Source organism: Calypte anna, chromosome 6 (assembly GCF_003957555.1).
Source record: "Calypte anna isolate BGI_N300 chromosome 6, bCalAnn1_v1.p, whole genome shotgun sequence".
NCBI classification, from domain to species: domain Eukaryota; kingdom Metazoa; phylum Chordata; class Aves; order Apodiformes; family Trochilidae; genus Calypte; species Calypte anna.
The window spans coordinates 33459306-33474221 of record NC_044252.1 but is presented as its reverse complement, the minus strand read 5'-3'; positions in this window follow the sequence as shown (position 1 = coordinate 33474221).

Here is a 14916-nt window from a genome sequence, read left to right as displayed (position 1 = left end):
CTGGCTTGATTTGACTGAGGCTTTCAGGGCTTGTGATTTTATATTTTTTTGAGGAGAAAAAGGTAGAAATAATGAATCACATCAGAGGTAAAGATGCCAGATTATTTTAGTTCACATCTGAAGATACTGGGGAAAACATAGGTTTTTATGTGCCCCTAATTTATAGGCCCCTAATTTATGTGTCCCTAATCTGTACCTAATTTATCTCCATAAATAAATTCTAATATTTTGCATATTTTCTTCTGGGTTTTGCTTTATTTTCCAGTAAGTTCAGTGAGCATAGTGCCAATCTGACAGACCAGAGGCTGATGAAGCCACTTTGGACCTTGCTGCCAGCTCGACAGTGACCCAAAGGGATGAATCCCAAGGGCTGGGATGCCAACACCAACATCCATGCTCAGCAACTCCTTGGCCCCACAGCAAGGGCTGCCACTGAGGCTGTCAAATCAGCACTTAGCCAGGTCCTGTCCTGCAACAGGAGATTCTTTCCTGGAGGGGAGAAAACCTTTCTTAGGCTGGGCATCCAAAAGTCTCTGTTGACAGAGCCCAGAGAGCTGGATGTGCCACCTGGAGGGAGGGAATAAATAATCAAGGCTTGTTTTAAAAACAAAGAGAGCTTCAAAGTCATAGAATCATGTTGTAGAATGGCTCAGAAGGGACTTCGAGGGTCTTCTGGTTCCAAGAGATGGATGCTGCCAGGGATGGGGCAGCCACAGCTTCTCTGGGAAACCTGGGCCAGGGGCTCAGCACCCTCACCCCAAAGAATTTCTTCCTCATGTCCAATCTAAACCTCCCCTCTTCCAGTTAAAAGCCATCACCCCTTGTCTTATCCCTGCACACCCTTATAAAAATCCCTCTCCAGTTTTTCTGTAGGTCCCCTTCCAGCTTGTCAGGACACAGGAATGCCAAGGATGGCTCCCAAACAACTTTTACACCTCGTGGTTGGTTTTTTGCCACCTGTTTATGCACTCCAAACAAAGCACCCAGGACCACCACCCCCTGCCCAGGCAGCTGCAAGGGGACCAGCTCCAATTCTGAAACACGGGCAGAGCTGAGCCCAGCAATTAATTTTTACCCCTTTATTCTCCTGAAAGCATAAGCTGAAACACCCTTTCAGAGCTCCATGCCACCAGCAGGAAAGATCCCATCAGGAAGCTCCATGAGAAGAGGTTTGAGTTTATCCCAGGAGCACAGAACAAACAAACCAAGCTGTGAACTGGGACAGAAATCGTATACTTTCACTCTATTTTGTGATGAAGCTTGGCAAGGAAACAAACTGAATGTCACCTCACCAGATAAAAGATTTTCAGGTATCACGGGATGAGCCATAGGGGAATTTTTATATCTATCTATCTATTTATATTTTATATATATAAACGTGTTCATATATAAATTATATATATATATCCATGTTTTCTTCTCAGCCTTGCTGCAAATCAACTCCCTCACATCTTTTTCAGGGAGAGTGAGGCAGTGAAACATGAAACAATAATGAAGAAGCTGATTTCCAGGGTGAGCAGGTCAAAGACATCAGGAGAGAATTCTGCAGAGAACTCTGGATGCTGGTTAAAACCCCTAAAAAAGCCACAAGTTTCCTTTACTTCACATCTGTTGCTCCCCTCTCCTGTTCTGTGGCAGAAAAATACTTGGATTGAAATGGCTCTGGAAGAAAAAAATTATTCTGCTGCTGCCCCAGGGGATGCTGATGGAAAAGTCTCTCTGTTCCTTTGCCCATGGAAAAATCCATCAGCAATTAAGACTTTAGAACTTTATCCACTTATTTTATTGTGCTTTATGTGGAAAACAGGAAACAATATTTACTGTGCACGTCACACTCCTGTCTTCTGCCCCAAAAAAGGATTTAAATTCAAGAGTCAGAGATTTTGTACCAACACACCTATGGGCCCTGCCTGGTACAGACTCTTGTGGAATAGCTGAGAGCTTCAAGAACTTGTTGAACTGCCTGAAACCAGTGCAGAATTGCAAACCAAATGCCTAGATGATTTGAGATTATAATTTCAAACAAGTGCTCTATGTACCAGAGCCCTTTGTACCTGCCTGCTTGTACACCCTCATTTATTTGGCAGTGGTACATGACTCTGAGAGGAGCCTGCATTTATCTGCACCATCAGCATCACTGCCATGCTTTGATTTTGCTTATAACCCTTCATGGAACTGCAGAAACATTTTGGTTGGACCTTTAAGATCACAGACTTCAATCGTTTTTGCACCTGACTACTTGAAATTTCTTTGAGCCAGCACAGAGGTATTTTATCCAACCCAGAGAACTGGCAAAACACTCAGCTCAGTTTTAAGAGCTGGATGTCCCCAGAGAACCAATTTAAGCTCCTAGAATCAGCCCCATGCAGGACTCCATCTGTCTGCACAAGCAGGTGCTGCCCATCCCTATCCCCCTCTCAAGCCTCTGGCCCCAGACATGTTTCCTGACACAGATTTGTAGGAAACTTCATATTCAAGTGCTCACCTTGGAAAGCAGAGTTTTTCAGCCTTTCTCCAGATTTCTTCTGGAACAGAGCAGAGTCAGCTTCTGAGGTATGGCTGGGAGCTCATGGCTTTTTGGAGGTGATGTTGGCTGTTTGGTGGTGATGGGGAATTGTAGGATTTCAGCTGTGGTGGCAGCAATCTGGACTTTCAGTACCTATCAGCTGATTGCAGGGCAATAACTACAAAGAGAAAATCCATCAGGAAAAACACCATTGCAGAGAAAACCCCTTGGATGAGAAGGAAAAGGCACCTTGTGCCAAACTGGGGCAAAGCTTGTGGCAGTGACATCCTTTGAAACATTCACTTCCCATTCTCAACAGCCTGAGAATGGGGCTGAGAATGAAAAAGAAAAATGAAAAAATAGAGATTTCAAAATACAGCAGTAACAATAACACCAATTATTCAAAAAAGGGCTGGAAAAAGGGAGACATTTCCCACAGTGCCTGTGATGGCACTCATCAAGTGCTCACAACTTTTAATTACTCTGCCAACTGCCTTCCTTCTTTCCCAGCCCATCAGCAGGGAAGCTGGGGAGGCAGAAGCCTGTGGACACAAAGAAGACATTTCTGCAACACGAGGCTTCCCAGGACCTGGGAACTATTGCCAGCTCTTGGCTGTGGGGACAGGGATGTGTCTGAAGTGCTGAAAGGTTTTTATTGCTGTCTGTAGGCAGCTCCCAAGTCAGTTCCCAGAGCAGAGAAGGAAGAGGTGGGGAAAGGAGGCAGAAAAGGCAACTCAAGGTTTCAACCCTCCCAGTATCAACTTCTGAGAGGTGGAGAACAACCAGGACAGAAATGATGAAGCAAGGGGGTTGATGGCAAAGGGGGTATCAGGGCAAACTAATCCCCATTTTTTTGTTGCAATTAATGACCAAGGATGTTCAGGTGACCAATTAATGACCAATGAGTTCAGGTCCAAATGTCCCAAGGGGGCATTTGGTGGACTTCTCCTGGAAGTCCTGGGACTTCTTCTGGGACTTCTCCTGGGACTGCTGCTATTCATGATCTCAAAGCAAAGTGCTTTGGAATCCCAATCTGGGAGGATTAAAAGAAAAAGTGTAACTGGCTGTACCCACTTGCTGTACATTTTTTTTTCCTTTTTAGAGGATAACTCAAGCCATTCCTGTCAACAAAATGCCAGAGAAAGGACCTGTCAAAAAAATAGTGTCCCCTGAAACGGAGCACTGCATGAACACTGACCACGATGATAATTGTTCTGCAGCTTCAAGAGGACTGTTTTTAACACCAGACAACTGTGGATAATGGTCCTTTTCCTGCCAGCTTTCACCAAAGGTCACAGCAAACCCACGTAGCTCGTGTCTGTGTGACAGCATCTGCCTTCCTGGGAGACATTTCTCAGCAGCAATGAGTGAAATGCCAAGGGACATCATGGGTAGAGACAGAAAAGGAACTAAATCTCACTGAAGAGATAAATCTTCTTCCTCCAGATGTCAGACACCAAGGAAGAAGCCCAGGCACTCAAAATTTCTTTTTTTTTTTCTTTTTTTAATAACAAACGGATTTCTGCACCCCACAAACCTTCCTCTCCTTTATGTTGGACCCATCACTTCTCCATCCCTCTCCAGCAGCTCTCCTCCAGCCCAGCTCACCTTCTTTGTGCTGCACCATCTATACTTAAAAACTCTCATTTTTTTCCCCAGCTGGAAAATGCTTTCCCATAACTCCCTATTTTTTTCCAGGGCATCAATCTGGTCCAAAGCCAGAAATGGACACGGAGTGGAAAACTCCAATTCTTCCTCCTTTTATTTTTCATTCTGTGCTTTCCCTCTGCAATCAGCTGCAGTGGCCAGGCCCTTGCCTGCCTTGCCTTCATCCCAGCTCTCTCAGGACAGGATGGGTCTCATCTTCTGGATTTGACACCAAAAATCCTTCAGTGAAGGAACAAATAGTCCTGGAGCCAACCCTGCCTGGTCCCACCAGTGCTGCTGGGGGGTTTCACTGGGATGCACAGTGCTGCTGGCCAGCCATGGGAATCCAGATGCAAACAGTAATTTCTAACTGTGTTTAGGCTGAGCAAACCATGCTCTTCCTGACAAGGATTATTTTGCTTCCTCTAGGCCAATGTCCTTAGGTCCTTGGGTGTGGGTGCTACCTGCAGCCTCCTGCTGGGACGCTCTGGGACCACTGAAGCATCTTTAAAACCATCAGTTTCAAGCTGGTGGAAAAAAGTGAGGATTTCAGGTGGCATCAGTGATGGTTCTGAAATCCAACAGTTAGGATGCTGCCAGAGCAGCCCCAGCCTTTGGTTTTCAGACCCCAAAGTGGAGCTTTTGCAGTCCTGGGGCAGGTGGATCCATGAGGTCCACGAGCAATTAATGCACCCGAGAATTCATCTGTGCAAGAGAGCTCTGAGCCAGTGGGAAAAATCTTTTCCCAGTGAGATGAATGGGAAAACCTCTTCTTGTTGCAGCCCTGCAGAGCTGAAGCAGGAGGGGGGGTCTGACCCGGGGTACAGAGCAGAGATTGCACGAGTGGCTCCTCCAAATTGTGGGTGGTGAACTGTGACAGCAGCATCAGTGTCCAGGGCTCTGACATTTCCAGCAACACCAGAAGCAAAATGAGAAGAGTTCATATGTACTAACAGCCTGGGAAAGCCAAAAAAAACCCCAAGAAAACCCCCCAAAAACCCCAAAACCAAAACAGTATGAAAAAACTTTGGATTTCTACAGTTTAACAGCACATTTATGACCATTTATTGTCATTTTATAACTATTTATTGTCATTTTATAACTGTTTATTGTCATTTTATAACTATTTATTGTCATTTTATAATTATTTATTGTCATTTTATAACTATTTATTGTCGTTTTATAACCATTTGACTTCCAAACAGACATGGCTGGGTGGTGAATAAGAACCAAGCTTTGGGGATGCAGCCTGAGCCATGCTCAGAGCTGCTTCCTTATCTAAACCAGGTGAGATTTGTTTCTCTAAAGGTCCAAGGGGAAAACGTGGAGAGGGGAAAAATTCTTTTCTGTTGTATGAAGGGTTTTAAAGCACCCAGTTCTTCCCAAACCAGCTCATCTGCAGCACTAGCTACTTATTTACATATAACAAATAACTCCCTGCTCTCTGAATCCTTCCTAATAAATAAGTAAGTACCCTTGGAAAACTAAGGAAAAAAAAAAAAAAAAAAAGGATTATTTTCATGTAGCTCAAGAAAAGCATTTTGTTGCTTATGGCTTTTTTGAAGCTCTTTAGATATTCCTTTCAATTTGCTCCTCATGTTCCAGGAGCAAAGATCATTGTCAGGTTTGCTGCTGCCCTATAGAAGGCCACTGAGAAAGCATTTTAATTGTTTGTGTTCCATTTAAGAGAGTTTGAAGACTTGAAATGAGTACTACTGATGACTACTGAAGGCACAGTGTATAGATATAGGTTAAAATGAAAACACATTTAAACTTCCTAGGAAAGCACACAGCAATGCACTTCCTAAAAAGAAGATACAGAGAAGAAAAAAACCAGAAATAATATGAAAAAATAACAGCTACACCTCCTCTCCCAGTTTCTGTCTTGACAGTCAGAAATTCAGATAAATTATGAGAGATTTAATTACTATAAGACAAGCTGATCCACTAAGACCAATGAGAGGAAACAACAGATCATAATGAAAACCAAAAGGCTGAGATTATCAACAATATTCTTTCCCATCTCTTTGTTTTAATTATTTTTCTGGTACTATAACAGAGGGTCTATTTTTATTTTTTATTTTTTTTAATGAGCTGTTTCAGCCTGTGAGGATCACTGACATTCATCTGCAGCAAAGGGGCTGCCAGAGCAGTGCTCTGTCTGTACTGCTGAAACTCCCCACTTGGAGTTCTGCTAAATGAAAGCAAAAATGTGAGTTTTGTATTTAAAAAAAATAAATATATAGATATATTCTTGTTGGTGCAAGTTAAATATTCATTGAATAGCTAATAAATATTAATTCATGGCCTTTTTTTCCCCCCAAAATTACGGGCATATTTTTATAACTTATTTTAAGATTTTATTTTTTTAATGCATTTCATCCCTGCATCAAGAAAAGAGGAGGAAATCCTGTGCTGGTCACGGGCATGTGAAGCTCCTCTTTTATTCCAGGCCATGGAAAACTGAAATGTTGAGACATCAAAGTCTCTCCTTGCTGACAGATGTAGGAAACACTTGGCAAGAGGCAGGTGAGACAAGTCAGGGCTCCAAGCTCATCTCTAACCCTGGCCAAGGCTCTCAGGGTGCTGGGGGGGGACACAGGGGAGCGTTTGGGGAAACATCAAATCCCCCACCCAGAAAGGAGAGGAGGAAGAGGCAGGGTTGGCTGGGACAAGGAGAAAAAGGGACATCTTGCTGGGACATCATCCCACTGGGTCACCTCCCAGAGCTGGGCTGGGCAGCACTGGACTTTCCCTCCCTCCCCCAGAACCGGGATCCTAAGCGTCGGCCAAGTCTGATCTGCTCCTCATCAGCCCAGCACAGGGCAGAGAGGAGCTGGGAGAACCCAACTGTGGGCAAAGCTGCCTGAAAACCAAAGGAAAAGCAAGCTGGCTCCAGGGGAGGTGAGCACAAAGAGTGCTGCTGGAGGAGCAGGGTTCACAGGGAGAGTCAGAGCAGCAACATCACCTCCCTGCAGCTTAGCTGTGTAACCAAGCTCTTTAATACCATCCAACACTGAGCCACTGAAAGCACTTTTCAGGACAAAACCAGCATTTTCAGTTACTTAAACACTGACTTTCAGGCCTTGCAACTACAACTGTAGTGGCAAAATCAGAGCAATTTCTTTTCTTTGCAGACACATGCAAACAGGAAGATGCAGACACAGCCCACCCCATCCACCTCTATCTCCTGTATCCTCACCAGCAGCACCCAAATTGCTCCCTGCAGGACCTGACATAATGCTGGGAGGGTCCTGCAGCCTCTCAACACCTCTCCTGGTGCCACCAGTACCTTTAGCACGTGGTGCCCCTCTGGTGCAGCCACTCAGAAGTGTTCTTGGCAGATGTGCCAACAGGGTCAGCTCTGGTGATGCTCCCCAGAGCTAACGTAAGGCAGAAACCCAGCAGCATCAATGAAGAGATGTGGGTGGTGAGAGGGTGAAAAGGTTGCGAATTTACATCCAAAATTAAAATAAATGCCATTCAAGCCACCCTGAGATGGGTTTCCTCTTTGTGGCTGACAAATAAAGAAAAAGCTCTTACATGCAGGAGGGATAAAAAGCCATTTAGTACAGCTGCTCAAAGAAAGCATATCAGTGAGCTGGGAAGTGATTATGTTGTCCCCTGGGGCAGGAAGGCTGTCATAAAATCTCAAAACAAGATGTGAAAATCTAGGACAGTCCTGTTGTTGGGTCACAATGTTTGCTTCGCCGTCGCATTCTCTATTTTCAAGTTCTAAATGAGATTGCCACATCTCTTGTATCAATTCACCCCCTGCCACTGAAAATCTGCACAAAAACCTGATTTGGCTTCTGATACAGGTGACATTATTGAACAAATGACACGGGGGTAGATGAGAACTTCTGGCTTTGCCTCAAACCTCTCTAATTAATTACTTCTTACAAAAAAAAAATAAAATCAGGAGTTTTGCCTCTGTTACCCACCTAGACCCACAGAGAAGTGCAGGGGGATTGATTTATGAAGCCATTTCTAGGCACAGGAACCCCATTCTATTCCTCTCCTATTTCCTCTTTTTTTCCTTTATCATTTTTTTTTTTTAAAGGGAAAAAAAAGTCAAACAAAGAATAAATCAAACCAAACTCTTTGGAAGGGAAGACAGAAAATTCTGAAGAAACCTAAAATGCAAAACAAGAAGGACTAAGGCATGGTTGCCACCAACCCATCACCAAGGCAGCCACTCCAGTACAATCCAATGGTTGTAAAGCAGCAGTTTGGGGACACCCCCTGCCCCCAAAATATCCCCTCTGCACAAGGAACTTCCAAAGTCAGCAGAAACAGAGCTACTCCTTGAGCAGAGAGGGCAATTTCAAAAGGTAATTGATGTCTTTTTAACCCAGAACTGTCAAACTGTATTGAGAATAACCGAGCCTGACAAATTGCAAGTTAAAAGAGAAATTGCCAGATTGATCAACTTCGGGTTCAGAATTTTAAGGCTAAGTTGGTGTTGCACTTTTGTCAGGGTAGTAGCAAACAAATCCTTCCCTGTAAATAAAAAAGCCAAGGAAAAAAAAAAACTCTAATGCTCAGAACCAGCCCGAAAATACTCCAAATCCAGAGTTTTCCCCTTAGCTTGGTCAGAATGGTTGAATCCCATTTCTCTTTAATAGCTACAAAGCACCTGATAAGAGGCAGCGTTGGGAAGTGGAGGTCATCTGGGGTGATAAAATCAAACCCATTTGAGTGAAAACACTTTTTAAATCTCCCTTATCCATACATTACTCTGTTGCCAGCTTCTCTGTGCTGCAGGGAGGCAGGTGGAGAGCTCTGCCTTCAGAATGTGAAGGCTGATGGGACTAAAAGCCTTGATGGAGCTGAAAAGAGACAGGAAGAGTCAGAGCACCCAGAGAGCAGCTCCAGAGCAAGGAGGGGGATGTGAAATGGCAGAGAAGGAAAGTGTCACCTCCACTTATGTCCCCACTGGTTCAGCCCCACGTGTCAGGGGGATGTTCTCCCACTCTGGGTGGTCCAGGTGGAGAAGGAAAGAAGGAAGGAGATGCCCAAAGCAGGGAGGTTTTGGGGCTGAACTAAGGAAAGGACTCGGTTTGAGAAGGGCTGAGTGTCCCACAGCTCCACTCGGGATGGTCCCCAACAACCAAGAACTGAGCTAAACTGCAGTTTTAAGAATTCCAAAGTAATGAAAAACTCCCCCTGACTTCAGGAGGCCAAGAGCTTCACATGCCCATCATCCAGGCAGCACTTTGCTGCATCCAGCATCTAGAGCAAGGTTTGAGGAGCAGTTATGTGAGACAGAGAGTGGCACGAGGTAAGATGGAGTTTAAAGTATCAAGAAAGATATCATGCACTTAAATTTTTTTTTTTTTTTAACTATAGAAGATACACAGACCTATCAAAATAGGTAAGCACTTGGCTTGCTTCCCTTTCCCTTTTTCTTATCAGGAAAATTAAAATGCAAGGGATGTCCTGATTTGTTCTTGTCAGTGCAGAGTCATGTGAGCATCACTGGACACTGTATACACCACATAAACCACCTCCATGTGGTCTGAGGTTCCCCCTGAACCTCTGCCCCCACAATTACACCAACTTTCTGCCAAGAAAAAAAAAAAAACAACAATCCCTGAAGCCCCACATCTCCCCTGGGATGGTCCCCATGGCTTCTAGGCTGTGCCCAAGCTTGGGATGAGCCATTCCCAAAGCTGATGGAGGCTCCAGCACAGGACCACACTGTGAGCTCAGCCTTTTTTTGGAGCAAGATGGGCCCAGAGGGATCAAGACAGAGCCAGGCACTGACAGCTCAGTGACCCCAAGATCATCAAGCTCCCAGCCAGGGCATAACCACAGGAAAGCTTCCAAACTGCACATCCTTATTTTTGCAAAGGACACCTCAGAGTTGTTCTTTTTTGAAACATTTCCCTCATTAAATAACAGAAATCAAGGAGGAAGGGGAAGGAAAAAGAGGAGGAAAAGAATAAATGAGCATCTTAAATGCAAACATCAGTATTTTTCAAGACAGAAGCAGCCAGGCTCTTGCTCCCACATGGGGCTTTGTGGTCACTGGTCACTTCCAATTACTGGTACCACCAGTTAATCCTTGCTGTCAGCCAGAAACAAGGAGTGCTGGAGAAAAATAAGTTCCATGAAGAGAATTTTGTGGTTTTGCTTATTTTTTTTATGGTTCTATAATGGCCCAGGGGGAAGGAAAGCATCCCCCTGAACCTGGGTAACTCCACGTTAGGTAACAGTGCTGGAGGCTGGCACAGCTCTGGCCCCTCCTGTCCACAGAACAGGATGAAAATCCCCTTGAGATCTTCATGCAAGGTGGTTTCCAACAAAGCCAAATTGTTCAGTCAAAGCCTTATCACTAACAGGATACAAAGCATCAAGAATCACGAGAGATCAACATAGAGAAGTGGCTCATCATCACTCCAAGCTAGCTTTTAAAACTAAACCAAACTTTACTATTTTGTTACACATCCTTGTAGCACGGGCACTGGATTTACTCCTTGGACAACAGACAGACACCACATCCCCAGAAAACATCCAAGAAAGGAAAATAATTTTCCTTTTCTGCCACCAGAGTGAGAGCCCCCTGGAGCAACAAAATCAAACATTAATTTATCCCCTGATGCTCTGACACAGGTTTCCAAAGTGCTCACCTCCTCCCAGGGGGTGTAGATGTCCTCATGCTGCTGAGTGCCTGCTCCAGAGCCTGCATCTGACATGGAAGGATGATCCAGCAAAAAGCATGGGATAACCTTCACTGCTCACCTCCATTTAGACCATGAGGCCAGGAATTAAACACACCTACTGAACTCTTAAAAAAAAAAATAAATCTATTTCTAGACTTTTTCCACTGTTTTTTCCCTGAGGAACAAGTTAACAATAAATTGCATAGAGGAATAAAACCAGCAAATAGATTTGCCAAGAGTACAAGGTAATAAACTCATGAAAGGAAGTTTATAACCAGTAGACTGAGACATTATTGACAGTCAGATCTCAGCTTCATCTTAAAAACCAGCTCAGGCCTCTTGTAGTAATAGTAGGTAACTACTGGTTGTAACAGAGTCAGTAGTAGATAAGTAGGTCCCATTTGGTAAAATGGCATTTTCCATTTGAAATGTTTTAATTCATCGTTTATTTATTTGGATGTTTTCTCTGATAGATCCTGAGCACATGCTATAAAAAATGCAGGAAAAACACATATAATTTTCAGAGGAGCAATAATTACAGCTTAAATGAACTTCCTGCAGTCTGGGATGGCTCCTTCTCTTGCTTACAAGAACTTACTTCCCAGAGCAATGTTCATAACGTTAAATTAAATGTTAATAAGCATTTTAAATTGCATAATTTATGCTATGCTAAGAAGTGTTTTGCCTAGACAGAGCTGGTGGGGCTGTTTTACCTCTCAAGCTGTTACACTTCCACACAAGTCATCTGCCATTCAGCACAGCACATGTGTCACACTGCTCTGAAATGGTGCCCAGGTACCTGTTTGTTCCCAAATATTCTGCTAAATATATATAATTTTTATTTTTTTTAAGCAGAGATAGGTTTTGTCATTCATTTTCTTCTCCACCCTCAGGGCAGTGATCCATCATTGCTCCCAGGAATGATGGAGGAAGAAAATGTACATCAGGATTACAGCACCAAGGAAATGTAAGGGTGGCCCTAGGAAAACAAGGCCAGGGAATAAATACCAACCCTGGAAGGAAAGGCAGCAACAGGAGCTGACACAAAATCTGCCTTATCTCTAGCAAAACATGGGCATTTGGGTTGTGTCTATGCTTTCTCTTTGTGAGGAACTCCCTCAAATGGTGCTGATCCCATAAGTTCCCCTCTGGCAGAAGGCCATGGATTTCCACAAAGCAGAACCAGCTTATTTCAAGCATCTGTTGGGCATCTAAACCTCCTGGTTTGGAAAGGTGTGATTACTGCTGATAATGAGGACAATTAAGAGGCTCCAAGGTTCTTTATGTGATGAGATTGGAGTCATCCAAAAGAAGATGGGGGCAAGCAAGGAGGAACTGCTCATGGTGAGGACACAGCACGTGTCACTGATGGGACCCAGCCTAAAAGCCTTTCCAGAGGGGTTTATTTGAAACAGTTTGATAAAGAAGAAGACACTGTAATACCTGGGTCTCCTCACTTTAAGGGTAAAAAAAAACACCTGAGAAAAGGAAATCTGGAGTAGGTGTACAAGGGCATCTGGTGTTTACAGTCAGAGCAATGGCAAGGGCAACCCATTTCCCATTTCCCTACTGACAGCTCCAGGCAACGAGCAGCAACATCATGTGTAAACATAACAGGCCCAAAAAACCCCTCAATTTCTCCCTTACCTTCTTTTCTTTCAGCCTGGAGTAAAATGCTTTGGTTTTGCCAAAAACCACTCCAAAGCCCAGTGCAGGATGGCAACTGCCATGTCAGAAGCTGACAGCTCCTATTACACCATCCCTTGTTTAAAGCTGCTCTACACATGTATAACCAGCCTACCAGTTGGAACCCTTGTAAAAAAAACCCTGCTTACTTCACTTGATTGAGTCAAATACACACACAAGAAATGACTATTTTACCCAAAGAACCTCCACTAAATTTAGGTGGCTGGGAACATTCATTATGGGTCAGCTGGCAGCAACACCACCACACTGAGCTTCTGGAATAGGATGGTGCCCAATGATGTCCCAAGAATTGACAGGTAAGATGTCAGATGTCAAGCAAGAGGGAGGGACATCTCAACTAGTCAATGAAATGAGATATTTTACAGTAAGAACCACGTGTTTATATGTGTGTGCATGCATACAAGTATGTACCTTCACATAACTCTCTTATTTGTATAGCATAAAAATACATACACTGCAAAACCTATTTTTCCCTGCAAAATCACACATCACAGACATCCACAGTAACAAAAGGTATCTAAGTTTAGACAAAACTGAAGTTAGAAAACATTTCTACACTCAGAATTCATGGCATCATTAGCAACATTTCAGTAATCTTAAATGTCAATTACAGAGCAGGGCTTAAGAACTGACCTTTGCAGTGGCCTCCCCATGGAAAAGGATCCTGATTAAAAATCAACCACTGCCCAATAAATCTTTTGTGGTTTTGCATGGGACTGATGGGAATTGATGTGAAAAAATCTCCCTCTCACTCTCGAGCTCTTGGCACTCTCAGCTGACTTCCAGTAAGTAAACTCAAGCTGACTTTCCAGAAGGAATAATTACTGGCCATTGAAATGCTGCTTTCTGGAACCATCTAGAAACTTGACACCTCTCCATTTCTTCTTGTGGGAAAACCTGTGCTGCAAAAATCACACTGGGAGGAGGTAAAAGCCTCATTGAGGCCATGAGGGGATGGTGGTGGGAAGACAAAGAGCAGGACAGGAACTGTGCAGCATCCACACCAGGTGGGGAGACAAGAGATGGAACACTCACTGCCCCATTAATTCCCACAGAAGTAGGGCAGACAACAGAGCCACGAGGTCACCATCACCACCACCAAACCCCAGAGGAACCCAGGGGCACTTCCAACAGCCCAGCATGTGCTCACCAACCTTGGAATAAAGCTGGAGATGGGACATGGACTTCACAGCAGGCACCTCTTGTCCTCCACGTGAGTGCAAGCTACCCCAGACACATCGCTGGGGCACGTGTGCCACGGCCTTTGTCAGGACATGAATAAGTAGAAATGATACCAGTTTGGTTAAAATAAACCAGAAATCTTTCTCCTGCCTCACCTGGCAGGGAGCTCTCCTGCAGAGCTCAGCTTCACTGCTCACAAAGCCACAAGGAATTCCAGTCGGGTCGGGATGCTGGGATCCAGCACCACTGGAGTAACCCAGGAAGGGGGTGAATACCTCAGGAGAACCAAAAGCCTTCACAGGACTGCTCAGTGCTCAGGGACTGCTGCAGAATGAGCTCCTCCATTTCCTGAAGTGGGTTTTTACAACACTTTGAGTAGGGCAATGATTCTTCCTGGCTGGGTTTCACTCGAGTTACAGCTTAGAAGCTGCTGGCTTGTAAAAACTGTGACAATTGGAGTCTGGAAGTGAATCTGAGAGTCTGCTTTTCAATTCCCAGTCCCAGACTGTGTATTTGTAAAACACAGACATGGATGAGAGTGAGGTTTGTACTCCCAGACCGATCTGAGAGTGCAGCTCGTGGCTGAGGAGTCTTGCAGGGTGGAATTATCACGCTTGCAGGAATTTGCTAAGGATGTGTGAAAACAAACAGATTATCAGCAAAAACAGTTCACAAGCAGCCAGTTAAAAGGCCCACGTCAAAGCCTCCTCCTCTCTTTTGGAAAGGAAATGGAACAGAAAAGAGGGAAACTCCCCAGCAGCCCAGCACAATCTCCTGCAGGGTAACCGGAGAGGTCTCTAAAGGACTTCTCAATTAAATGCAAGACTTAGAGAATTAAAGTTTTAATACATTATTGATCGTCGACAGGAAGAGTATCTGATCGACTGCTGCTAAGAAACCTTGCCAGCTTGTTCCTCTTGAAGGGAGATTACACTAATAACCAAACAAAGAGGGGACTGTAGGACAATATTTAACAGGGAGTTCTGAGCCCCCCTGGCAGCCGATGTTACCTCACCCGGGTGGAGCCAAAGCAACCTGAGGGCTGGAGGCAAAATGATGAGAGAATATAATTGACAATCTGAGCGACTTTTGATGAGAAGGGCCATCTTTCTGCCTTTGGAACAGCATTATTGTTTTACTGCTGTGGATGTCATGCTTCTGCCTGCTACTTGCATCGTTCAGCAGCTACCAGCAACAGAAGATATT